Source organism: Aythya marila (assembly GCF_965140915.1).
Source record: "Aythya marila genome assembly, chromosome: Z".
Taxonomy (NCBI): Eukaryota; Metazoa; Chordata; class Aves; order Anseriformes; family Anatidae; genus Aythya; species Aythya marila.
Window position 1 is genome coordinate 67,168,736 of NC_139080.1, and position 26,837 is coordinate 67,195,572.

Consider the following 26,837-nt stretch of genomic DNA (forward strand, 5'->3'; position numbering starts at 1 on the left):
GGAATTACAGTTTAAAAAAAAAAAAAAGTCAAAAATACCCATTTAGTGTGAAGACCAGCCCCATAACTTCCCTGTAACTTAGAATGATGGGAGACTAGTGAGGGCTTTGTAGATCACTATCAGTGGAAGCAATTTGAGGCTGTAATGAACACCGGAATGCTGCGTGACTTGCCATATGAAATGTTTTTGGGCATTTACAAATAATATCTAAGTATTCACAATGCTTCAGAAACTAGAGAATGCTTCAGGCAATGCTTCAGTCTTTCCAGCTACATGTTATTCATCAGGTTTTACCTATTAATGTTAGATATTGAATCCACTGGAAAAGAAATACAATTCTTAAAATATACTGTTATAATTTTTCTTCTTTCAGCGATCATCAGAAAGCTCTAATAGTTTCAAGGAACACTATGTTGAAGAAAAACTAATTTGAAGAAGAAGCTGCTCTGATTTCAACCTTTGCTGATTCCTGAGGTGAACCCCATATCAAGTAGAAACTTTTGGTTGAATATGTTTATTAAAAGCAGTAGAAATAATAATTAATTCCACTAAATGTTCTACCATCTATTTTTTCAGATGGACTCCAAAAATGGAGAAAATAATGATCTAACACAAGGAAAATATGTGTCAGAAGATTTAAGATGACAAATGTGTGAAAAAAAGCTAAATGTTAATCATCTAAATCAAAAAAATCTTGTAAGCAAGAAGATGCAGCATGGTCTCCTGTAGGATGGGTAGGATATCTTTTAGCATCATACAGATCTCCTTCACAGTTAGATGAGACATACACTGTCTTCAAAACACATTTTTCTACCTCCTCTCCAAAACTGCAACTATCTGAAGGAATTATCTAAGTATTTAATATGTATCTTTAAGTACAGTATGTTGAGCCAAATTAATACTTTATCTGTTTTTGTATATCTGGTGAAATTGAAAGTATTTTCCATTAATCTCACAACTCCTTCCTTCAAATTCCATAAGACAAGCTCAGAATAGCTAAAATAAGTGAGGAATTTCTCTTTTACTGCAGCTAGTTTCTAAGAAAAATCTATCCTCTCTCTGATATAAAAAAAAAATTGAAAATAAGTAGTTGAAGGAGATTATTATTATTATTATTATTATATTAATTATATAATTATATTAATATTAAATAATAATAATAATAATAATAATAATAATAATAATAATAATAATAATAATAATAATAATAATAATAATAATAATAATAATAATAATAATAATAATTACCCTTCAGGAGTACTAGAATATTGGAAGTGGATCTTTATTTCTCCAGAGCTGAGGAAATCCAGTTCAGCCAAGTTCTACTAAATCATGTTGCATTTAAAAGCATTTATGTTGCTCAGAGGGAAGGCATAATTTACTGAATTGAATGAGCAACCCCTTTACAGAAAGCAGATCGTCCATTAAAACATGGAAGAAAGGGAGAAAGACATAGGTGAAAATGATGAAAATATATATGCCAGCAGTTTATATTAACATTTGCTTTATAATTTAGCTGACACACATTCTGGTGAATATTTGATGTCACAGATCCAATACAGAGGGGCATGGAAGAGAGAAGTATTTCTGATTGTGTATAGACACAAGTAGTACTTGTATGATAAATTGCTGAATTGTAGTATAAACAATTATACCAATTTACTGTGTGATTTTAACTTTCTTTTGTATTCTGCCTTGTTTGTCTGGATTTGTCTTGTCTGTATTTGTTCCTATAGTTGCAAGCCAGAGCTGGTCTGCCTGGTGAAATACAACAATCTGTTGCATGACAAAATAAAATGGGTTCATGTAAGATGCCCACAATTTGAATCTCACAGGTTAATCTCATGATATTTCTGTGCAAAAATAAGTTCTGAAGGAATGTATGGCTGGCCTCTTGGGCCTGCCCTTCAAAATTATTTACACACCTAATGATACAGTCAGATATGTGGCAGGACTTTTTTTGTCTCTGGCCTACCCCAATGAAAGGATTTAGGTGTCTGAACACTTCTGTAAATTCTGCAGTCCTTACCTGTCCTTGCCTGTCTTTAGAAATAAAAGTTTTTAGTTTTAAAAGCATTTGAAACCTAATGTGCTTCATAAGAAAACAGAAAAACCATGCCAGCAGTTGAAGAGGGAAAAAACAAACAAGTGGTGTTTGAATTTAATTGATATTTCCTCAACTCAGCAAACTAATCTTATGTCTTCCAGATACTTACTGGCAATATCTTACTATTGCTTATCTGAAATTCCCCAATATAAGACAGGTTATGTATTAGTTCAGTCTTTCAGCCTCTGCCTGAGGGTGGAGTAATTGTAATTTATGCTGCACTGTATCGAGTCCTCAACCTTGTAGAGAAACTGGAAGCTAAAAGTGGAAATAACACTAGTGTATAACATGTATGTGTGTGGCCTGATCTCTAGTTAATGAAGACTTGTCCTTGGTGCCTGCTGATTTAAACCAGCTGAGTATCTGGCTCCTAAATATGTTTATTTTTGTGATTTTAGTGATTTCACACTCAGCAATATATGCTGAATTTGGAAAGATTTATTCAGCTAAAGGTGTTCACTAAAAAACCTTGAAACATTCATGGAAGAAACAATTACTTTCATTCAAGTAAATGCATCAATAAAAGAAATTAGTTTGAGAAAATCTTAATAATTTAATTTAACAATCTTCTTCTTATTATTATTATCACTGCTTGTACCTGAAAAATCGGAGGGTATTTTTATTACTGAAATTGCCACCAGCCAGCCATTGGAATGAGAGAAAAGTCATCACAAAGGGTATGCTTTTCTCATAGTCTGAAACGCAAATACAGTTAATAACCTTTTTTTATGTTTTACCATTTCTCTTTTATTTAGTTTAAAAACCAATTTTACATTTCATTACATATAACAATATACCATCAATCTTATTTTCAACAATATATAACAATATACCATCAGTCTTATATTCTTGTAATTTCTAATTACAAAACCTAGTGATAGCATATAGTACAGAGGCTAAACATGCAATACTGAAAGAAACAAAAAGTAAAATACCCCCATTTTTTTTGTATCCATGCTTGGATATGTGGGCGACATTTTAATATGAAGAAATATAAAGCTAGTAACAGTGTTTAATATAAAAAATATAAATATACTTTATATATATATATATATATATAAACAAATATTCTTCCAGGAAAATTGTAAATTCTCTCAAATCTGGGGAGATTTGCTTAACATCTTTTCTGTATCTTGATTTTGTGCAAGGTGGAAAGAAAAAAACAACATGTAACTGGGCTATATGAGAACTATATGAGATCTTAGGATCCCTGTCTTTCTCTTACTATCACTTTTCAGTAAGGAGCAGAAATACAATGACATCAAACAAACAAAAAAACAAAAAAATTAATCTTCAAATCCTTGAATCTTATACCTGAATATGTATATGTATTGAAGTTATATGCAAACCAGAATGCCTACTTGCTTTTTGCTCTTATAAATACAATCTACAGGAGTATTACCACAGTTAGTCTGTTCTAAATTGAAAAATTTACTGGTATCTCTTCATTGTCAACAACACAGTAGTGTCTCTTCTTGTTGTGGGCACAAAGGAGCAACACAGACAAAGGTGATGCTGATATCAAAAATACCTATATAAGAGCATAGAAATATGTGAATGTCCATATTGATTCATGCTACGGGTCCATAAAGAATCATATTCTGTCTCTGATTAGAAAAGAAAGGGTAAAAATGGCAAATGCATCTGGTTTACCCTAATAATTTTGCCCTATTAAGTGCCCATGTCAGGGCATTTCCTGACTATTTGTCTACTTAGTAAACCTCAGTAGATTTGAAAATTTTTATATTCATAATATTCTTTGTCAAGAAAATTTGAGAGATAATTCTTTAAAAGCCCATAGAAAATACAGTCAGAGTGTTAAAACAGGACAACTTTATTTGTTCACGCTTTTGAAAAACTCTGTCATTTGTAAGGTTGGCTCTTTGTTTTGAAAAGTAATGCTGTCTCTTCTGAAATAAACTTATCTATGCATATACTAGTTCTGTCCATTAGTATGGTGGCTACTGATCTTGTTTTCTCTTCTTTTATTCATTTATTTAAATATTTTTGGTAATTTAAACACTGTATTTCTATAGTTTATTCATTAATATGCTTCTGTTAATTTGCTGACCACATCAAAGACAAATACAAGCAAAACAAGCAAATAAACAATTAAAACTTCTGATTGTCAGTCTGTCCAAGAAGTTCTTCAAAAACTTTATTTAAATAGGATTACTTATAATAGTAAGGTACTGCTCACTGCAAGCAAAACTTGCAGTATCATTTCTATGCATGCGATTAACAATGAAGAAATCTCACTGAAATGAAGTATGTGCTACAGGTGTTTGTCTTGACTTAAGTTCTGATAAAGTTAATTATTTTTTTTCCCTGTTCCCTATCATCTGAGTCAAAATGTGAATTATTTTTCTTTTAAAAGAAACTTTGGTCTGTACTTTGGTACAGAATTTCAAATAAACTTAATAGACCTAATCTGCACGAGTGTTTCTGAGAACTTCAGAAGATACTAGCCTCATACCCAAGGGGAAATTTTATGGAAAATTTATTTCCATAAAATTTGAAAATCTCCCACTTTTCCCTAGAAAAATATATTTATTATTTTACAACTTAATTCAATATTACTGTTTGGAGTATGAAGAAGTCTATTTAACAATAAGGCTCCAATGCAGAGTGGATCTACATGTTCACTGATAGTAATCCATATGTTGTTACTTGCTTAAAATATACTTTGTGATGTGATACCAAAAAGAAAGTAAAAGAAAACACTCCAGTAAAGAAAACAAAAAAATGGCAAAATCATTTAGCTAAGTAACTTATTTACTTAATCTCAGAGTTAAATGGTGTGAATTTAGCAACAAGGGTTAAAATAAAAGGAAAATATTTCAGGCTTGTTTCTTAACATAATAATCTTGACTATCCTGTCCCATCCATCTTGAAAGGGGCAAGCACTCCTTTTATCAATGCCAAGCTCAATAAACTCACCAGGCTCACTGTGGGCAGGAACAGGAAGTGCTGTGATGCCTTCCTGTGACGGACAGGGTCCTTATGCTCTTCTTCACCTGGAGTTGAGGTCTCTGTGTGCAGGTGTTCTCAGAGCTAATGATGCTTAGAGTCACATTAGAGGCATTTTTTCCTCATACAGATGAAGAGAGAAAAAAGTTGACTTAGAGCAATCCATCTCTCTTTTCTCTTCCTCCCACCTCTACTTTTTCCTGACACTTGGCTTTTCTGAGGTTTCAGTATTATATTAACTGAAATTAAGCAGAACATTTTCCAAAGCTACAGACAGCAAAGCAGACCTATAACTCAGAGATGGGCAGTCTTTACATCTTCCTGCTGATCTGTTTAAATATGTTAGGAATGGACAATGAAAATTGTCTCTGGCACCTTCTCTGCCTGTTGTAGAAGGGCGGAAACCCATAGCAAACCAAAGCACACACAGCAGCTCTTGCCAATTGTGGAGCTTCCAGAACTTTTGTAATTTTATGGAGACTAGCTGCCAAAGACTAGGAAAGCCAGAACTACAATTAAAAACTTGCATCTATGCACAGTCTAGAAGGAATGTGTTATTAGTAATGATGGCTACAAACAGGTCAGGAGGAAAAAAAAAAAAAAGCAGCTGAGAAAATTCGACAAATAGAAGCAAGAAGAAGCAAGAATTCATAACAAATAAGGGGTTGGGGATGGGTGAGGAGGGATGGAGTGTAGGAGGATAGAGGAAAAAATAAAGAGGCAAAGGGAGGTAAGAGCATTCTTGTGGAAAAGAGGCAAGAATGTCTGTAATACAAATTTGTGTTAGGCAGAAGAACTTCAAAAACAGAATGATAGCCTGCTATTAAACTTTTAAACCTTCCTGCTATGAGATGCTTCTTCCTCTCTCTCTCCCAGTATTTTGTCAAGACAGATGAATCATGGTCAACTTGCTTCAGCTAAAATAAACCTTGAAATTTAGAGCTTCAGTATTCACACTTTTTTTTTTTTTTTTTTTTTTTTTTTGTTTGTTTGTTTGTTTCCTCTTGTGTTGTCAAAAAGGAAGGATTTATACTTCCTGAGATTAATGTACAACCAAACTCAGGTATTCATAGCTGAATATTTGTCATTTTGAAAAATAATAATAATAAAAAGATGTAGACTAACCAGCAAGGTAAATGTATCCTTGTGGCCTTTGAGGCTAATGGTTTTGGTCCTGCTTTTTATTTTAAATAAGTGGGAAATGTGTTCAAGGGAGCAAAATTATACGGACATCTGTATGGCCATAGAGTATTAAACTATAAATTTTCTCTCTGTTGCAAACACAGGAGAATAAAAGGTGTAAAGTAACTATTTTTAGTGCATGAATAAATGAGAAAAAAATGTATTTGGAAAGAAAAGAAAAATAATGGTGACAAGTTAAGGTTTAGAAAAAAAAAAGTTATTTTCTATTTTGACTGTATAGGGAAAAAGGAACAAACCACAGAAGAAATCGGCCACATAGAAAAGAATATTTTAATGTTTGACTTATATATGTTGTTTATGAATGAAAAGATTCCTTAAAACAAGTGTAAGAATAGTTTTTAATATAACCACTTTGAGAACTGTTTACAGTGCTCACGTCAAGTATAGGATACTGCATGAAAAAAAGTACTAATAAGAAAATTATTTTGGAGGCTGGCATGTCTTCAAACAGCCATGCTGCTATGATATCTCTCAGAACAGAATTTATCTTCTGATTGCTTATATATAACCTTATGTTTCCCTCCAGGAAAGAGAAATAATGATGTTAACGGGTTGATAACCCTGGAAGGTCTGAGACCCTGAAGTGCCTGTAAACCTCAGAGTAAGCTGAGTGCATAGCACGCTGCAGCTGTTGCACTGGATGATGAAGAAACAGGTTTGTACAGGGTCTTCCGACTACTATGACTACTGCCAACATGGGTGCTGCAAGTAGGTAGGCTCCAGTGACGACACCCAAATACAAAAAGCTTCTCAATGTTGTCTCTTCTGATACTGTTGTAGATGAAAAAATATTTCTGTTGGTCATGGATTACAATGGGTTATACCACAGGACAATGCATCATTGTGTTGCTTAATGAGAGTCAAGGTTGAGGCCCTGTATCCCTGCTCCTCTCAACAGCAAATCAACCATGAACCAAGGTGCTTGTTGCAGCATTGCAGCTGGTCAGGCTTGCTAGTTGATGCAAAATAACTTTTCTCTCAGTGTAGAAGAGGATGTTTGTACCCATGTGATAGAAAATACAGATCTAAGCTCAGAAGGTTTTAAAAAATGAAAAAAAGAGGTACTTTTTTTTTTGGGTCCAGGGGTTTATTTCATCCTTTTACATGCACATTCACAAGATAAATCTGCCTCTGTTGCACTATACCACACAGCAGGAAATGATCTGGAATTAATCTTACTGTGAATGTTATCAGAACAGATATTTTCCATGTGATATTTAATATTCCAGCAAACTTACTAATCATTCAGGTAGTGTGAACTATTTCTGAATTGAAAAGGAATACAAGGTAACTCTGTTATTACCACAGACTTGTTTTTACCAGCTGTATGTGTTATTTAAAGCTAGATTGTTTGTAAAATAGCTGGGCATGAAAGGGTATGACAAACAAAACTTGATTATATGTCAGACCTTTAAATAAAATAAATTCTGCTTAGTTGAATGTGCACATGTGAATTAGTCATTTGGTATTTAAGTTTAACTAACATAGTAATCAATTTAAAGGCTCCAGACATTTGAGATTTTATTTATCCATTTATTTCCTACTGCCCATCTGGTGTGCATGCCAGAAATGGTAATGTTCTATCAGCCAAATGAGAAAAGGAGAAAAAAAAGAGACTCACTGTGTAATATTCACTCCATAAGGAGTGAACATTACACTCTGGAACCTCTCAGCTGTAATTCAGTCCCATTGCCTTTTTTTTTTTTTTTTTTAATGTGATGAGGATAAAAAATTTGCATTTCAGATTATTTATAAAATATTCAAAGATTCTGGAAAATGTTCTATTTAAATGCACATAGTACTCTTGTCTGCCTCTCATAATGTATCAGATTGATCCAGTAAAAATTATACAAATGACTATTCTTAATTTGGAGATTTATATCTTCATAGTAAGTGTCCATGAATCACATTCCAGGCAATAGAATTAAAGATAGATAACAGTTTGCAGGAATCAGTTCTGTTCTTCTAAAAGTGATGATTGAAACCTCAAAACCAGAAACTAGGAGTGAGCCCACTGAAACCCACACAGCCAAAGGAGCAAATAATGGTCCACTTCAATAACAGCTCAATTTACACCTGTTCAACAGCTGAAACAATTGTGGAACACACCCATGCTGGAAATGGTCTATATTTTAAACTAATTAATAATGTAAAATACTGAGAGTCCTCAAAGCATGTCTTGAAAGTATGCCATCCCACCACTGGCCAAATGCCAAGGGAACCACAAAACTCTCGTATCCTCACTCTTGACCAATGACCAAATGCTTAGCCAGTCTATGCTAAATGGAAGAAGACCTAGCTTCAGGAGAAAGGCTAGAAAGGACTTCTTTCAGATAAGTTAGCCTTCAGATTATTGTTTGCACTTTGAGAGAAACATAAAGGATTGACATACTTTAGATCAAGAAAAGAAGATAACACAGTTTTTCATTTCAGGTAGCTTCCAGAGTCTTCTCACAGAGGCCAGCCCTGCAGAATCACTTACCAAAACCTTACCACACAAACCCAATACACCTTTACTTTACTTTAGTAAAGTACTTTAGTACCACACCGTTAGCTGCAGGATGAAAGTTTGGGGAATGGCAACTGTGTTTTCTTAGAAAGCTTATTGCTGCTTTAGTTTTGAACAAAAACAATGTTGTAAATTGTAATGGGTACCTCACTGACTAAAAAGAATAAAGTTTGATATGCACAGCTCTCTTTTTTATGTTTCAAGGTCTAACACAGGAAGTTCTGAGCTCTAGGAGATACTTTTAAAGTGGTCTGTACAAGCACACAGGCTGTGCAAGTACTACTTCATATCCTCCTGGGTGCTGTGCTACAGTAAGTAACATTTAACTGGAGGTCATGGGCTGTATACAAGAACGGGTCAGGAGGACCCTGTCTTCTACAGACCTGTCAGCCTGAGCTTGGTGCCAGTAAATGTGATGGAACAGGTCATCTTGAATGCAATTGCACAACATATGTGGGACAACTTGGGGATCAGGTCCAGTTAACATGGGTTCATGAGTCCTGACTGACCAACCTAATCTTCTATGACCAGGAAAAACTGCCTAGTGGATGAGGAAAGGTTGTTGATATAGTCTACCTAGACTTCAGCAAAGCCATTGACACAGTTTCTCATTGTATTCTGGTGGAGAAACTGACAGCCGGTGGTTTGGACAGGTATACTCTTTCCTGGGTTAAAAAATGGCTGGATAGCCATAGTGGTGGTGAATGTATTGAAATCTAGCAGGCAAAGAGTCACAATTGTGTTCCCCAAGGTCGGTGTTGAGGCCCATCCTCTTTGATGTCTTAACTGATGATTTGGATGAGGGAATAGAGGAGACCCTCAGTAAATCTCTCAGGCAGCAAATCTCTCTGGTCTGGAGAGATTATCTGGATGACAAGCAGGTGCCTCAACATCTCTCAGTGAGAAGTGCCCAGTTACTAAAATCATTCTTGCCTTTTTTTTTTTTTTTTTTTTTTTTTTTTTGGCACTGGCTCTGATGTGGCTGGGCCAACTTTTTGTTAGCTCTTTTCTAGGTCTTTATTGTTACTCACACAATCTCCTCTTTCCAGACCTAGTGCACTAGTTGTGTAGGGGTACTTTGGGGGCCTTGATTACAAAAATTTCTGATTTTTTCAGTTTCTATTTAGAAAAAAGAAGGGACTAATGAGTCAAGTGTCCATTTCTCTTCTGCAAAGCCTCAGCAGGAGGCAAGCACCTAGCTATTTTTTCATTAATCCAGCTAGCCCCAACAACTCATGTATGCATTTTCTGAGACAAAGAGCACATAATGTGAAAGGAAAAAAAAGAAAAAAAGAGAAAAAAGGAAAAGAAAAAAAGAATGTGTATGGGAAAAATAAGTATGGACAGGATTAGCAGGATTCAATGGGCAGTGAATATTTCTACCCTATGTCCTCTGCTGTTGGCAGAAAATAGCTTAGAGGAAAGGAATTACTTCCATGCAGATTCTGTATCCACACTGACTTTGTGGGAAGAGGAAAGGCGAGCATAAGCTGAATGTTGAAGGGAAAACAAAGTGTGATAAAAATGAAAAGAGCTGGATGGTAGCTGTAAGAAGTATCAAACAAACAAATTAACAAAAAAGAATTCAGAAGAAAGTAAGTTTTGAAAATACAAGTGGTAGCGTCTTGCTGACACTTCGTGTTTCATAGTATTAAACCAGTGTGACACTGAAGCAGGTCTTTTTTCTCTGAAAGAGTACTTACTTTCAGCTTATTAAGAAATTCTATTTTGAAGTTACCTCATTTATCTTCGATCTTTAATCTTCAAGTTATCTTTAATCTTACTCTTTCTTTTATTTATATTTATAGTTTAAATTCAACCAACCTGTGAAGAAACAAGTTCCTTTGAAACCATCAAATCAGATCACTTTGCATTTGTGTGTAGAGTGTAAGGTACTCTCACTACTTCTGCATGACACTATTTTTGTTCTGTCTTAATATATGGGATTAGAATAGAATGTTGAAAGGATTTGGAACTAGAAGTAATTAAGTATGTAATGAAACAAAAGGAGAAAATAGTAGGTAAGGAAGTACTGAAACAATACTTTGGAGAGTATGCTTAGTAAAAAATAGGAGAAGGGAGGGACTTGGAACAGCGAGGAAAAAGGCAGAGGAACAGGTGCTGTAGGTATGTCTAAACACATGAGAGAGACAGGAGTTAATATTTTCACAGACTTTGCACACTTCCGCAGGAAAGCCTTCACAGGATCGCACTACAAAACAAACATTACATCTCATCTGGACCCTCTTGTCAATATAAGTAAGTAAAGCAAACTCCCACTGCTTATTATTCTTATCTTCTTTTGCTTATATAAAATGTATGCAACATGATTCTTTTAAAGAAACAGTTGGTAATTTTAGGAAAATGTTGTTTTCCCATGTAACTGATGATAGGTCCTGTGTAGAATGTGCAGAAAAAGAACAAAATAAGAATACAAAAATAATGCATATTCTTGTCTTGTTGCTTAAAAAACTTATTTTTTTTAGCCGTAAACAATGTTTATAACTTAGTTTTAACCATATAACCATATAACTTAGTTTTTAACCATAACCATAGTTTTAACTTTAGATGCATATATATATATATATATATAAATATATACATATAATATATGTAAGTATAGTAGTAGGTATATGTATTAGGATAGGCAAGTATATACATATATATGTATTCTAACCTCCAAACTTCTTTCCTCTCCTATGTGGAAACTTTTCTTGCTAACAGTTTGTCTCATATGTTTAAGGGATTCTTGGCTATGGGAGTCAGATCACTTGGTTTCAAGAAGAAATGCATCACACAAAAACCCAGCAACACGGTTAAAATGAATGATGCTCCACAATCTTTTATTTCATGCCTGAATTGACTGCAAAACTAGGTCTTTGATGTGCAATCAAAATAAACTCTTGCAGCACTAGACCATAGCATAAGGGGATAATCAGGTGAGGAGGGTGCTGGGAAGGTGTCTGATACCAGCAGCATCCGCTCTGGGGATGCTCAGGGAGGGAGGGAACCTGCACAGCACTGGGCAGCCCATGCCACCTCTCACCTGACCTCATGGATTCATGATTGTTGTTCAAGAAGCTCTTACTGTATGGAAAAAGAGAAACAGTGTTAAGTAATAGGGTACTTTCTATTTTTTTTTCTTCCTTCCTTCCTTCCTTCCTTCCTTCCTTCCTTCCTTCCTTCCTTCCTTCCTTCCTTCCTTCCTTCCTTCCTTCCTTCCTTCCTTCCTTCCTTCCTTCCTTCCTTCCTTCCTTCCTTCCTTCCTTCCTTCCCTCCTTCCTTCCTCCCTCCCTCCCTCCCTCCCTCCCTCCCTCCCTCCCTCCCTCCCTTCCTTCCTTCCTTCCTTCCTTCCTTCCTTCCTTCCTTCCTTCCTTCCTTCCTTCCTTCCTTCCTTCCTTCCTTCCTTCCTTCCTTCCTTCCTTCCTTCCTTCCTTCCTTCCCTCCTTCCCTCCTTCCTTCCTCCCTCCCTCCCTCCCTCCCTCCCTCCCTCCCTCCCTCCCTCCCTTCCTTCCTTCCTTCCTTCCTTCCTTCCTTCCTTCCTTCCTTCCTTCCTTCCTTCCTTCCTTCCTTCCTTCCTTCCTTCCTTCCTTCCTTCCTTCCTTCCTTCCTTCCTTCCCTCCTTCCCTCCTTCCTCCCTCCCTCCCTCCCTCCCTCCCTTCCTTCCTTCCTTCCTTCCTTCCTTCCTTCCTTCCTTCCTTCCTTCCTTCCTTCCTTCCTTCCTTCCTTCCTTCCTCCCTCCCTCCCTCCCTCCCTCCCACCCTCCCTCCCTCCCTCCCTGCCTCCCTCCCTCTCTGCCTTTCTTTCTTTCTTTCTTTCTTTCTTTCTTTCTTTCTTTCTTTCTTTCTTTCTTTCTTTCTTTCTTTCTTTCTTGTTGTCTTGTTTTTGTTGTTTGTGTTTGCCCCTTCCCTCCCTTGTTTGTCCCCTTGTCTCCCTTTTCTTGCGAGTCCATCAAGTTTGTCACTATTTTATGGTGTACACAACTAACCAGATGCAAAATTTTCAGTCTATACAATAGCAAATAAACTAAACAGGCAGTGCATACTCACCGCATAATAGCAATGGGTGAATATTTTCCTGGGAATGACAAACAGTGTTTTCAGCTCCTTCCTCCTCAAAGGTAAGAGGAGGGAATAAAAAGGTAGAAATAAGAAGAAATAAAAGGGGTTATGACACATTACATTTCTAACTGGAGGACCAAAATTCTTCTTAGTACTCTCAATGCAGCTTATACTCATGTCCTCATATATCAGCTTATATCATATCCTAGTTACAACCTTTGTCTCAGACCCTTTTAAGGTGGCTGTTCTGTACCCAAGGTCCAGCACCCTCTTACTGGTGCAACAGTTTCAGGGAAACATGTTCAACGCTAGGATGTCTCATCATTTAGCTTCCTTGTTACTGACCTAGCAAGGCGTAGAGGAAAGAAAACAGAGCATCAGCGAAGATGCCCACATTCAAAAAAAAACAAACAACTATTCTATATTTATGCTTTCTGACCATTTTAATTACTACATATTACTGTCAGCTATCCCACGACTGCTCAAACACAGCACAAATAGAATGGGCTCTCCGGCCTCACTCACTATGTTCAGGATCATCCTTACTTATTTTATCATTTGTTCAGCCAAAAACACTTGTATACTAAACACAACAAGTTGTTTGAAACTAAGAGGGTAGGTTTAGATTAGAGATAAGGAAGAAATTCTGCACTCACATGATGGTGAGGCACTGGACCGTGTTGTCCAGAGAAGTTGTGGATGCCCCATCCTTGGAGGTGTTCAAGGCCAGGTTGGTTGAGGACAACCTAGTCGCATGAAAGGTTTCCAGTCCTTGGTGGGGGGGTTGGAACTGGATGTTGTTTAAGGTCCTGTCAAAATAGCGGCATTCAATAAGTCAATTATTTAGAAAACAGCTGATCAATAAACCTCTTCGGAATGTATTGTTTTACATTTGGATTTCAGTCTGTTTTATTGATTACAATGATATTGCTTTGTCTGCATGGTGTACAAATTACGTTCAGTATGTTCTGAAGTCTACAGATTAATATAAAATTGTAGAACTTACTGAATTGATTTTAAGTTTTTTAAGATTTATTTATTTATATATTTATTTATTTATTTTACTACAGTAAGAAACATTTTGTTTATATTTACTCTCTGATTCGTTTCAGGAAAGTAAAGAAATACGTATTTCTTTGTCATTGTTTGTGGAATAACCCAGTCTTTTTCTTTAGAAGTTTTTTTTTTTTTTTTGTTTTTGTTTTATTTAATTTTAGTTCTGTCTAGTGACAATCTATATAAATATATAGATTTATTATTTATATCTGACATATTCTGGAAGCACAATACAGCCCAGAGAAAGCAGTCTAGGAGGTTTCTGGAGAGCATGGAAGATAGCTTCCTGACGCAGCTGGTTAGTGAACCTACCAGGGGTGGTGCCCCGCTAGACCTTCTCTTCACAAACAGAGAAGGACTGGTGGAGGATGTGATTGTCGGGAACTGTCTTGGGCAGAGTGACCACAAAATGGTGGAGTTCACTATTCTTGGCGAGGCCAGGAAGGGGACCAGTAAAACCGATGTATTGGACTTTCGGAGGGCTGACTTTGAGCTGCTCAGGACACTAGTTGGTGGAGTCCCTTGGGAGGCGGTTCTGAAGGGCAGAGGAGTCCAGGAAGGCTGGGCGCTCTTCAAGAGGGAAATCTTAATGGTGCAGGAACGGTCTGTCCCCACGTGCCCAAAGACGAGCTGGCAGGGAAGAAGACCAGCCTGGCTGAACAGAGAATTGTGGCTTGAGCTTAGGAGAAAAAAGAGGGTTTATAATCTTTGGAAAAGTGGGCAGGCCACTAGGGAGGACTTTAAGGATGTTGCGAGGCTGTGCAGGGACAAAATTAGAAAGGCCAAAGCTCATCTGGAGCTCAATCTGGCTACTGCCGTTAAAGATAACAAAAAATGTTCTTATAAATACATCAACACAAAAAGGAGGACTAAGGAGAATCTCCATCCTTCACTGGATGCGGGGGGAAACTTAGTTACAAGAGATGAGGAAAAGGCGGAGGTGCTCAATGCCTTCTTTGCCTCAGTCTTTAGTGGCAATACCGGTTGTTCTCTGGATACCCAGTACCCTGAGCTGGTGGAAGGGGATGGGGAGCAGGATGTGGCCCTCACTATCCATGAAGAACTCGTTGGTGACCTGCTACGGCACTTGGATGTGCACAAGTCAATGGGGCCGGATGGGATCCACCCAAGGGTACTGAGAGAACTGGCAGAGGAGCTGGCCAAGCCACTGTCCATCATTTATCAGCAGTCCTGGCAATCGGGGGAGGTCCCAGTTGACTGGCGGCTAGCAAATATGACGCCCATCTACAAGAAGGGTCGGACGGCAGACCCGGGAAACTACAGGCCTGTCAGTTTGACCTCAGTGCCAGGGAAGCTCATGGAGCAGATCCTCCTGAGAGTCATCACGCAGCACTTGCAGGGCAAGCAGGCGATCAGGCCCAGTCAGCATGGGTTTGTGAAAGGCAGGTCCTGCTTGACGAACCTGATCTCCTTCTATGACAAAGTGACACGCTGGGTGGATGAGGGAAAGGCTGTGGATGTAGTCTACCTTGACTTCAGCAAGGCTTTTGACACCGTTTCCCACAGCATTCTCCTCAAGAAACTGGCTGCTCTTGGCTTGGACTGGCGCACGCTTTGTTGGGTTAGAAACTGGCTGGGTAGCCAGGCCCAAAGAGTAGTGGTGAATGGAGCCAAGTCCAGTTGGAGGCCAGTCACTAGTGGCATTCCCCAGGGCTCGGTGCTGGGGCCGGTCCTCTTTAATATCTTCATCGATGATCTGGACGAGGGCATTGAGTGCACCCTCAGTAAGTTTGCAGATGACACCAAGTTAGGTGCGTGTGTCGATCTGCTCGAGGGTAGGAAAGCTCTGCAGGAGGATCTGGATAGGCTGGGCAACTGCATGAAGTTCCACAAGGCCAAGTGCCGGGTCCTGCACCTGGGGCGCAATAACCCCAAGCAGAGCTACAGGCTGGGAGAGGAATGGTTGGAGAGCTGGCAGGCAGAGAAGGACCTGGGAGTGATGGTGGATAGTCGGCTGAATATGAGCCGGCAGTGTGCTCAGGTGGCCAAGAAGGCCAACGGCATCCTGGCTTGTATCAGGAACAGTGTGACCAGCAGGGCTAGGGAGGTGATCGTCCCCCTGTACTCAGCTCTGGTGAGGCCGCACCTTGAGTACTGTGTTCAGTTTTGGGCCCCTCACTACAAGAAGGACATCGAGGTGCTTGAGCGGGTGCAGAGAAGGGCGACGAAGCTGGTGAGGGGCCTGGAGAACAAGTCCTACGAGGAGCGGCTGAGGGAGCTGGGCTTGTTCAGCCTGGAGAAAAGGAGGCTCAGGGGCGACCTTATCGCTCTCTATAGGTACCTCAAGGGAGGCTGTAGCGATGTGGGGGTTGGTTTGTTCTCCCACGTGCCTGGTGACAGGACGAGGGGGAATGGGCTTAAGTTGAGCCAGGGGAGTTTTAGGTTAGATGTTAGGAAGAACTTCTTTACTGAAAGGGTTGTGAGGCATTGGAACAGGCTGCCCAGGGAAGTGGTGGAGTCACCATCCCTGGAAGTCTTCAAAAGACGTTTAGATGTAGAGCTTAGGGATATGGTTTAGTGGGAACTGCTAGTGTTAGGTCAGAGGTTGAACTCGATGATCTTGAGGTCTCTTCCAACCTAGAAATTCTGTGATTCTGTGATTTATTCTCTGATTATTTTGTGATTCCGCAAGGCATATAAATGCCACTTGGGTTTTATTAGGAAGAAGACATTTTAATATTCCAGGATTCATGCTGAAGATAGTGTTATATTTTGTATTGCTGTAAATAAATAGTTTAGCGTAAATAGTTTACACAATCATACATACAGAACCTCTCATGCTCTCATGCTTTTACAACTCTAGCAGAGATGGAAACTGAGTTGTTTGAATGTATGTGTTCCTGATGTTCCATATTGGAAACACAGGTTATTAATGTTTTATTGGTGTCTTTCAAGCAGTATTCTTTATACAAAAAGTTCTCAAAAAGATCATTATAAAAGCTGTCTGGCCTCACGATTTAACAATACTGAGTGGGTGTTTCCTACATAATAATGTAAAAGTGCTGCACAAACGACAGGATGTTAAATTCCAGACAGTGTGAGATAGTTGAAGAAACAAAGAAAAAGGTCCCTGAAATACAATAGATGAAAATGTAATGAAAAAGGTTCCCTCACAGCAGAACTTTGTCCTATAGGATTTAATCACTGTTACACTCTGTAAAAGAATAATCTCAGATTTGTCTGAGAATAAATGCACAAATTCTTGAACAATGAACATAGAAATATATTTTTCCCCGACTTACTCGTTTAGCCCTATCTAAACATGTTTTACATAATAAACATTCCCCATTTTACATAATAAACATGCCCCATCCCTGGAGGTATTCAAGGCCAGGTTGGATACTTTATTGGATCTGCTTAAAATATTATAGGACGTGCAAGATATATGAGGTAGAATATGTTTGTCCTACCAAATTTCCACCCAGTTTGTCACATTTTCAATTCTGGTATGTAAAATACTGAAGTTATACCTTCATATCTTGTAGATATGTTATTAAAATAAAAAATCTGATACAATTATTTTTTCATAGTTGTGATTTTAATTGTCATGTTACTTTAAAATTTTGTTTATAGGAAAAGTATAACACACAGGTAGGTTACTGGATCAATTCAGACTAATCTTTTTTTTGTCATCTATAGTGGGCTCTATTTGAAAATAAAAGGGAAAACATAAGATGAAAATCTGAAATGTCTTTCAAGCTTCAAATTATTTCAGAAGCCAATTTAGCACACTGTTAGTAGGTGCTATGGAAATTCTCCTGTAAACTAAACTGTAATGACTGTCTGTATTAGTACTCTGAAATGATCAGGCCACTGACTTATTTTCAGATGTGTGTGCTGATGGCAAGTAACACATAAGTTATTTATCTTTTTATTCATTTATTTATTTATTAACATGGTCAAAGTACATATTTATCTAATGCCTTTCTTATTTCTTCTGTACTTTTTTTTTTTTTTTTTTTTTTTTTTCTTCATTTTGGGTGTGAAGTTGCTTAAAATTTATCTTTGTATAAAGAAGCACCAATCTATGTCATTGTGAGGGGTTAAAACTATGCAGGGTTGTAGAGTTACTAAATTTGCTCTAAACATGGTTAATCATGCCTTTGATGCTACCAGATCTTATTCAGACTGAAGTGAATTGTACTGAGATCTCACACATTGCATGACTAAGATTTCACCAATTTACTTTAAGTTAGAACTTGATCATTTACTTGATATAAATAATCCAGTGTATTATTAAGTGTTCACATTCACTTAGTGGTCAATGGATTTTATTGGAGTGGTCCAGTTCTATTTCTGTGACAGAATTTTCTGAGTAAACCTAAAATGAAGCTGAACAAATAGATTTCTGTTACTTTGGTTCATGTTTAGGGGGTTTGAACATCCCTGGTGTGTTGAGCTGGGATTCTGACTCCTATTACACAAGAATACTATGTGTAAAAAGCCTTAAGCAAAGACAGACAATCTCTAAAGCACCAGCACTACATTACCTACATATCCCAAAGGATACATTTACAGTTCTGTGACATGAATGGCAACTTAGTAAAGTCTAAAGCAGCCAACTTCACTGCAATGGTGGGAACAAAAAACTATTTTTTAATTAATTTTTATTTTAGACACAGAAGAAGTTAACATTTGAATTGACTTTCTGTATTGCTTCAGACTGACATTAAGAAGTTCTTGGTGGTTTAGATATTACATTTTGCATCCTGTTTCAGAAGAGTAATCGTGAGTCCATTGTGTATACACCACATTGGTTACACAGCACAGTTACGTGAGAGCTGTAAAATTTGCATTCTCAACATTACTAAAAAGTAAAAACAAACATGTGATGCTGCACTTTGACCAAAACTGTATGTCCAAATAGTAGAATAGAAAACTAGTTAAAAATGCTTAGTATACTGCACTGTACAGAGTAGAATACCTTATAAAATTTTAAGTGAACTGCAAAAAGTTTGTACTTATTTTTCTAATGTTCTCCAACCAAAATTCTGATCCAAGGTTAACAGTAACAGTGTTATGGCAAGCATCACTGTAATGTGTTTTGCTATAATAAAATTTTCTCACTTCAGTTTTAAAAGTAAAATTTATCTTGTGTTTTAGACTATCAATCTTATCAAAAACCAAAACCAAACAAAACAAAACAACAAAAAAAGACAGCACTAGTCCAAAGTTGAAACTCAAATTTATTATGTGAATGTAGTATTACAAGTATGAATGTAAAACAACTGCAACATGTAAAGGTATCTCCTTGTTTAAATTTCTACAGAGGCATATCTCCAAACAGATAATTAGTTTGACATTTTAAGTCAGATACTTGTGATGAGTTCTATAATGGAGCAAATCCTAAATCTACTGGAACTGTGCTTTGTTGTATACTGGCAAACCAAGCCTACAGTCAATATTTGTGACCTTTGGCTGAGATTTCATTTCTGCAGTGCTCAGTGGAAATGAAAAGTTTGCACGACCTGAAGAAAGTCTTAAATCATGTTCCACAGGAAATCATAGCAAGCAATTGTCAAATTTCACACAGAATTGTGTGGAAGATGTTGAAAATGGAGTTCTAGATTCAGTGACGTCCAGACTCACACTCAGTTGACATCATATATCTGCTCTCAGCTGTGCAAACCCCACAAGACAACCCAGCAAAAATCTGTTACATATTAAATGCATCAAAATTCTTACTTAAGTGCCAAAGTTGAACAGATATCCTAGGGAAATTAAAGGTATATTTTCCATTTCTTTCCATTTTGTCAGACTGACTATTGTATCTATATACAAACTTCATGTCTCTATTGTGCTTAAAGGCACAGTTTTCCTATCCCCTTCTTTCTGCTTTTTCTGCTTAGATTCATATTTGTCTCATTCCTGCTCCATCTGAGCGGATAGGTATGTGAGAAAAGCAGATATCCTATGAAACCTATTTGATATTTTGTTTCACATGAGAAACTTGCACAATTTATGCTAGACCTATCAAATAGGTCTTTGTAAATTGTATTCCTTCCTGTGTTAATGGCAGACAATACTCAGCACTATCCTGAAACTGCCAATATAATTTGTCTTTTCTTCTCTGTCTTTATCATTTTTATTTTTTATTAAACAAACAAACAAAAAAACCCCAACAAAACAAAACAAAACAAAAAACTACACATTCACATGATTTTCTGTGGCACCAGAAAAATTGTTGTTGTGAAGAGAGCAGCAGAGACTTGAAACTTGAAGCAGAGACACTTGAAAACCTGCTTTTGAAAATGATGTTTTTCACCACTTTGCATTTGTGAGCAGGTGTTTAGCTAGGGAGTTTCTACTAGTAAGCTTCATGTTCTGCCTTCTTGACTCTATATGTCATTAGAAGGAACTGAAGCTGTAAGCCTGCCACTGCATCTTCTTTTCTGATGTGATCCAGAAGACAGGCAAGAATGCAGAATAGACTACTGAGTTAACAGGAAGATGGTTAGAGTAGACTGATACAACTGTTTTAAGAGTGCCCAAAGATATACTGATTTAAGTGGACTTTCAAGAGCATTACTGCCTGATCCATTCATCTATCTATGTGATGGCACAGACACCCTTGCACTTGTAGTGTCAGTGAACTCAAATGCATTAATCAACACTGCTTACTTTCTATATTACTAAACCAGACTCTTTCGATTGTCATCAAGAGACAATCCAAGAAATCACAGAGACTCTGAATTTTACTGGAGACTTTAAATCTTATATTTTCATTCCAATATATGAAAATAAAAGGAACTATGTGATTTGCACAGTTTGTCTGTGATGCACCCATTTCTAAGCAGATCTTAGAATTACTGAGTTAATACCTAGTAAGGCCAATCATTTCTACCTCAGTATCCATAGCAACAGATTCAGAAATAAGGTAGCAGAATATAGAATATAGATACTATCCAGAGATCCCCTATTAAGAATTTATTTATTTATTTATTTATTTATTTATTTATTTATTTATTCCCCCCTTGGGAAATTAGTTGTTAATCCACCTTGAGTGAGATAGTAGTTCTCTGGAAATGATCCTCAGACTCAGTGCTCAAGTGAAATGCAGTTCTGGGTAAAATATTTTCTAGATTTTCCTGAATCCATTGCAATAATTCTTCTAGCCTGATGTAGAATGCTGCAGAGTGTCTGCCTGAAAATAGCCTATCAGTTTCTAAAGACTTCCTTTATGTTCAGAAATTTACTGGACCTGTAAGAGAATTGTAAACATAGAAAGATTATGAACCCCTTTGAGGGATGTGCTTTGCATATCTGTTAATTTATTGACCACATCATAGCAAATGTATTCCGCCCACCTATTTCATGGCATGAAAATTTAGAAGAATTTTAGAATTTGTTTAGGTGAAAAAATCAGCACACTTCAATTGACCTGACAGATTTCTAAATGTAAAAATGAAAATATTCCTGAAGTTTAAAATCTACCTGTTGTACACAAACATTCATCAGACACTAGATTATTGAGAAATTGATGGCTTTTGATATCAGTTAGCATTTTCTCTTACCTCTTTCTAAACATGAAAAAACAAAGTTTACAGATTTAATTACAGCTTCAATGTCTTTTCTAAGAATCACACACAACAGGGCTGGGCCATATCTGTAGTTATTTCCAAGTTTTCATGAACACAGAAAAGAGGATTTGAACAGGTGATTTAGAGCTTGATTCAGAAGCTTTTGAAATTAATGGAAAATTTCTAGTAGTAGACGTAGCCATTTTTGGACAAGCCATCTAATAAGTGAGAATTTGATAAGCAAAATATAATATAATATAATGTAATATAATGTAATATAATATAATATATATTTTTTCTAACCAATTCATTTCTTTTTATATCTTAAAATATTTAAGGACTTGAAGATTCTTGCATAATGGCTCTATTGTATAACATATTTCCACTATTTTTATTATAAATATTTTGGTCCCAACATTTCTGAGCAGTTCTTGACTGTTGATTTTCAATGTCTGCTTTCATTATCTTACATTTCACTGCAGAAGCTATCAATCTCTATCAGATTCCAAAGTGTTATAGAGAAAGCTTTTAATTTCTCCATTCCCTACCAAACAAAAAAAGGATAGCAAAAGAAAAGTGCTCCACTCAATCTGTTTTGAAAGAATTATTTTCATCACTTATAGAATTAGCTTGATATTTCTGTTTGGGAAAAACACATTTCAAAGTAAAACTAAATTTCAGACTTTTTTGAATATACATTTCTTCAGGAAAATCTAAAATAATTTATGGAAATTCTATATATTTTTTTAGCTTTAGTTCTGTAGTAATTATATTTCTGGAATGTACTTTAGTGATTTCACACAGAGAAACTCAAGGTAAGGTATCATAGGTCTGGAGTTTCTATTTTATGCAATTGAAATAGTCCTCTCAAGGGAGTTTAAATGGAAGAAGAACAGGTGTTTTGACTTGATGGTAAACCAGCAAGCTGATTACGGCATTAAGGCATTAATTAATTAATTAATTAATTAAGGCATGTTATAACCAGAAATCATTCCCCAACAAAAGATCAAGAGTAGAAGAAGAGAATACAAAATGACTATGAAGAATTTTTAATGTTAACATATCACTCTTTAAGGTAACATTAATGCAGGAGTTAGTCAATTTTTATTCCATATATAGACATACAAGTATTGATTTTATTATAGCTTAATGAAGCTATATCCTCCCCTCTTCTTCCCTCCCCACCCCTCCCCTTCCACTGCCCCTCTCCCTCCCCCTCCTTCTCACTCTTTTTATTTTCTGCTTTTTAAGGATAGGAAGTCATTATTTCATATTAATTGTGTAAGATCCTTGGAAAAATTCTGAAGGTTTTGACAACTAAAAACAGTGATGACACTGATGAAATGTTTTTGATTACCTGTATGCTCTAGAATACCAACCATCATTGAAAATACAGAAACAAATGAGAAATGCAGAAAAAAAAATATATAAACTGTTACTGATTGGGAGAAAAAAGCAAGGAGGAGGAATTACACTGGAGTCAAAATCCAATGAGTATGTTCATCAACTGAAGCTGAGCATAGGTTTCTGGATGTTTTATAGAATGTTCCAGGAAGCTGTTATATTTTTTAGAATTATTACTGTACTATATACATATATATATATACATATATATATATATATGTATACATATATATATGTACTGTACAACTTTGTAACTAGAACCAAGATTCCAACTAAAGTAGTTCATCTACTGTCAGTTTGACCTCAGTGCCAGGGAAGCTCATGGAGCAGATTATCTTGAGAGTCATCACGCAGCACTTGCAGGGCAAGCAGGCAATCAGGCCCAGTCAGCATGGGTTTATGAAAGGCAGGTCCTGCTTGACAAACCTGATCTCCTTCTATGACAAAGTGACGCACTTGGTGGATGAGGGAAAGGCTGTGGATGTAGTCTACCTTGACTTCAGCAAGGCTTTTGACACCGTTTCCCACAGCATTCTCCTCAAGAAACTGGCTGCTCTTGGCTTGGACTGGCGCACGCTTTGTTGGGTTAGAAACTGGCTGGATAGCCGGGCCCAAAGAGTTGTGGGGAATGGACTCGAATCCAGTTGGAGGCCAGTCACTAGTGGCGTCCCCCAGGGCTCGGTGCTAGGGCCTGTCCTCTTTAATATCTTCATCGATGATCTGGATGAGGGCATTGGGTGCACCCTCAGCAAGTTTGCATATGACACCAAGTTAGGTGTATCTGTTGATCTGCTCAAGGGTAGGAAGGCTCTGCAGGAGGATCTGGATAGGCTGGGCCTATGGGCTGAGGTCAACTGCATGAAGTTCAACAAGGCCAAGTGCCGGGTCCTGCACCTGGGGTGCAACAACCCCAAGCAGAGCTACAGACTGGGAGAGGAATGGTGGGAAAGCTGGCAGGCAGAGAAGGACCTGGGAGTTTTGGTTGATAGTTGGCTGAATATGGCCAGCAGTGTGCTCAGGTGGCCAAGAAGGCCAACAGCATCCTGGCTTGTATAAGAAGCAGTGTGATCAGCAGGTCTAGGGAGGTGATCGTCCCCCTGTACTCAGCTCTGGTGAGGCCTCACCTCGAGTACTGTGTTCAGTTTTGGGCCCCTCACTACAAGAAGGACATTGAGGTGCTTGAGCGAGTCCAGAGAAGGGCGACGAAGCTGGTGAGGGGCCTGGAGAACAAGTCCTACGAGGAGTGGCTGAGGGAGCTGGGCTTGTTCAGCCTGGAGAAAAGGAGGCTCAGGGGTGACCTTATCGCAGGTACCTTAAAGGAGGCTGTAGCGAGGTGGGGATTGGTCTATTCCTCCATGTGCCTGGTGACAGGACGATGGGGAATGGGCTAAAGCTGCACCAGGGGAGTTTTAGGTTAGATGTTAGGAAGAACTTCTTTACCGAAAGGGTTGTTAGACATTGGAATGGGCTGCCCAAGGAAGTCGTGGAGTCACCATCCCTGGAGGTCTTTAAAAGACGTTTAGATATAGAGCTTAGGGATATGGTTTAGTGGAGAACTGTTAGTGTTAGGTCAGAGGTTGGACTCAATGATCTTGAGGTCTCTTCCAACCTAGACAATTCTGTGATTCTCTGATTCTGTGATCTGAAAACAGAATTCTACTGAATGCTAAAGGATAATTTCCCTTGCAATTCCAAATGATAAGCAATACCTTCTATCCCTGACTTTCATTATTCTTGTTTGTATCATTTTAAATAACTCATTTTTCTTAATGTTATCTCTGTTCTTTTTTCCATGAATGACTCCATATTTTTGATAAAGAAATTACAGTGATGGATTGGAGGAAAAAGTGATGAAATAGAAATCTAGTTCTATTTTATGCAGCAATACTTAAAAAATGGTTGTATTTGTGTGCCCTAAAGTTATATGATGTTGTTCACATTGCAATACAGAAAGCATTTAAATTCTGATAGATAACCATGGCCTCTTTTTTACTCTCTACTCTTCATTATAATAATGTATCATGTTTTTCTAGATGCTCAGGCAAGTTTGGTGACTCCAGATGTTACTATTTTCTTTCTTAAAGCCTGAATGTCATTTGTAAGATAAACTAAATAAGACTTATCTACTGTATCAGAAATGCTGTATGTGGATGTTTATGTGGGACCATCACATGACCACATCAAAAATATATCACACTGAGAAAAGGGTTTAAAATCCAGTTATGATTTCCGTGGTTTGCTAGGGATAAATCTAAACTTCACCAGTGGTAACCCTGAAAGAATTATTCCTAGGAAAATTATTCCTGAATGTTTCCTAGCATGGGCCAAGATATATTATTCTATGCTATTCATTAAAATGATAAATTTCGCTCTGTCTATAACCATTCTGTTCTAAACCATCTTAGCCTAGTAGAGAAATCTAGACACTTTGAAAGAAGTTATAAAGAAAAAAAACATATATGTATTAAGATAGTTTGGTCATATGTTGACTTTGTATTTGGAACTCTTTCTATAAACTAGAATCACTCCCGCAGAGCTCTGTGAGTCAACTATCCATATTCATGAATTTTGTTCCAAAATATTATTTTAGGGGTCTATAAAAAATATGAAGATTAGTTTTACAAAATGGAAATTGTTGGCCCTGTCATAAATGTATATCATATTAAAATCTAAGCATCAATTTAACAGTAAGGAATCTTGGGACATTCCAACTTGCCTCATTTGTAACTTCTCCAGTCCAATTGACTGCTGTTCATTGTCAAAGGAGAGATACATGTATAATAAATGCAGGGCTTCATGGGAGTCTGTCCAGAACTGAGAACAGACATATAAATGTGTGTTTCAATAAAGTTATGCTCAATATATGCATAAAACACATCTTTAGAAGTGAAAGTGGAAAAGTCAGTGGAAAAGAACATACGTTACTGTATTTTCAGATTTATCAAACTTTTGAGAGCTTACCTAAGACTAACATTGCATAAAAGGATTAGAATTCAAAATAATTTGGCAAATAGTGTAGTCAGATGTAAAATCAACCTAAAATATGTAAGAGTAAGAAGAATTACCCAGGAAATTTGTGGTGAATCATAAGCAGAACATGACATGACTCAGACCTGTCAGTCTATTGCAAAGCCTTTGAGCGCTAAACATATTGCACTTCCAACTTTTTCTACAGAGTGCACTTCAAGGAAGATGTGGGATTCAGAGAAGATCCATGAAATGCCATAATATCTGAAGAAATTTGAAGTTTGGGTTGTCTCCTAATGCAAAATAATAGATCCAAGTAATTAATGCTCTCTGTTATCACTGAGTGGCGGACAAGAAAGCATGAATTAAAATGACAGGAAAGAAAGTTTAGACAAGGTAACTTTTTTTTCAACTGAGTAGCTGCTTTCATTTACTCACTGGAGGTTTTTGGAACTTCTTAGCCAGGGATGTCATAGATATCATTAATACCTTCTTGGATTTACCAAGGCTCCCTTCAGTCCTATTTTCTTGGATTCAGTAACATAATCTCTTTTATTTTTCAGGATGTGTAAGAATGATTTGGTTATCCAAAAAAGTAGCAGAATATAGGCTTGTTTAGTGTATTTTTAGGTACTCAGGAAGCTCTAGAATTGCCTATCAGTGAATGTTAAGGCTTCTACTAATCTGTTCCCCAAACGTATTAATTAAAATATTATCTTAATTACCTTTTGAAATAATGCAACTGTCTTTGGCAGAGACACACACACTTTCAATAGCATCATCATTACTTTTTCCTTTTAAACTCTAGTACAAAAATTAATACTGCAGGAATTCTGCTGTAGATTATAAGATCATAAAACTCATTCATAAATGAATCATAAATTTTTTCAGTCATTAACATCTGTTGTTTGCATGTGTCCTGCATACCACCTGGCCTTTTGTTGCACATAAGAAAGATACTTGAAAATTAATAACATCTCTTTTGCAGGATAAATCCCAATAACTCTCAATAGAGTTAA

The 26,837-nt window shown here is 37.0% G+C and overlaps 1 long non-coding RNA gene across 2 annotated transcripts; it reads left to right on the forward strand.

Annotated features, from left to right (window-relative positions):
- Positions 1–373: 373 nt before the first annotated feature.
- Positions 374–26,083, forward strand: LOC309889685. Of its 2 annotated transcripts, none has more exons than XR_014319287.1 (4): positions 374–474; positions 577–734; positions 6,807–6,935; positions 26,027–26,083. It is a non-coding gene; the product is annotated as an uncharacterized lncRNA (long non-coding RNA). The 2 variants fall into 2 exon arrangements; XR_014319288.1 differs by lacking the exon at positions 26,027–26,083 and adding an exon at positions 8,994–9,127.
- Positions 26,084–26,837: the final 754 nt, after the last annotated feature.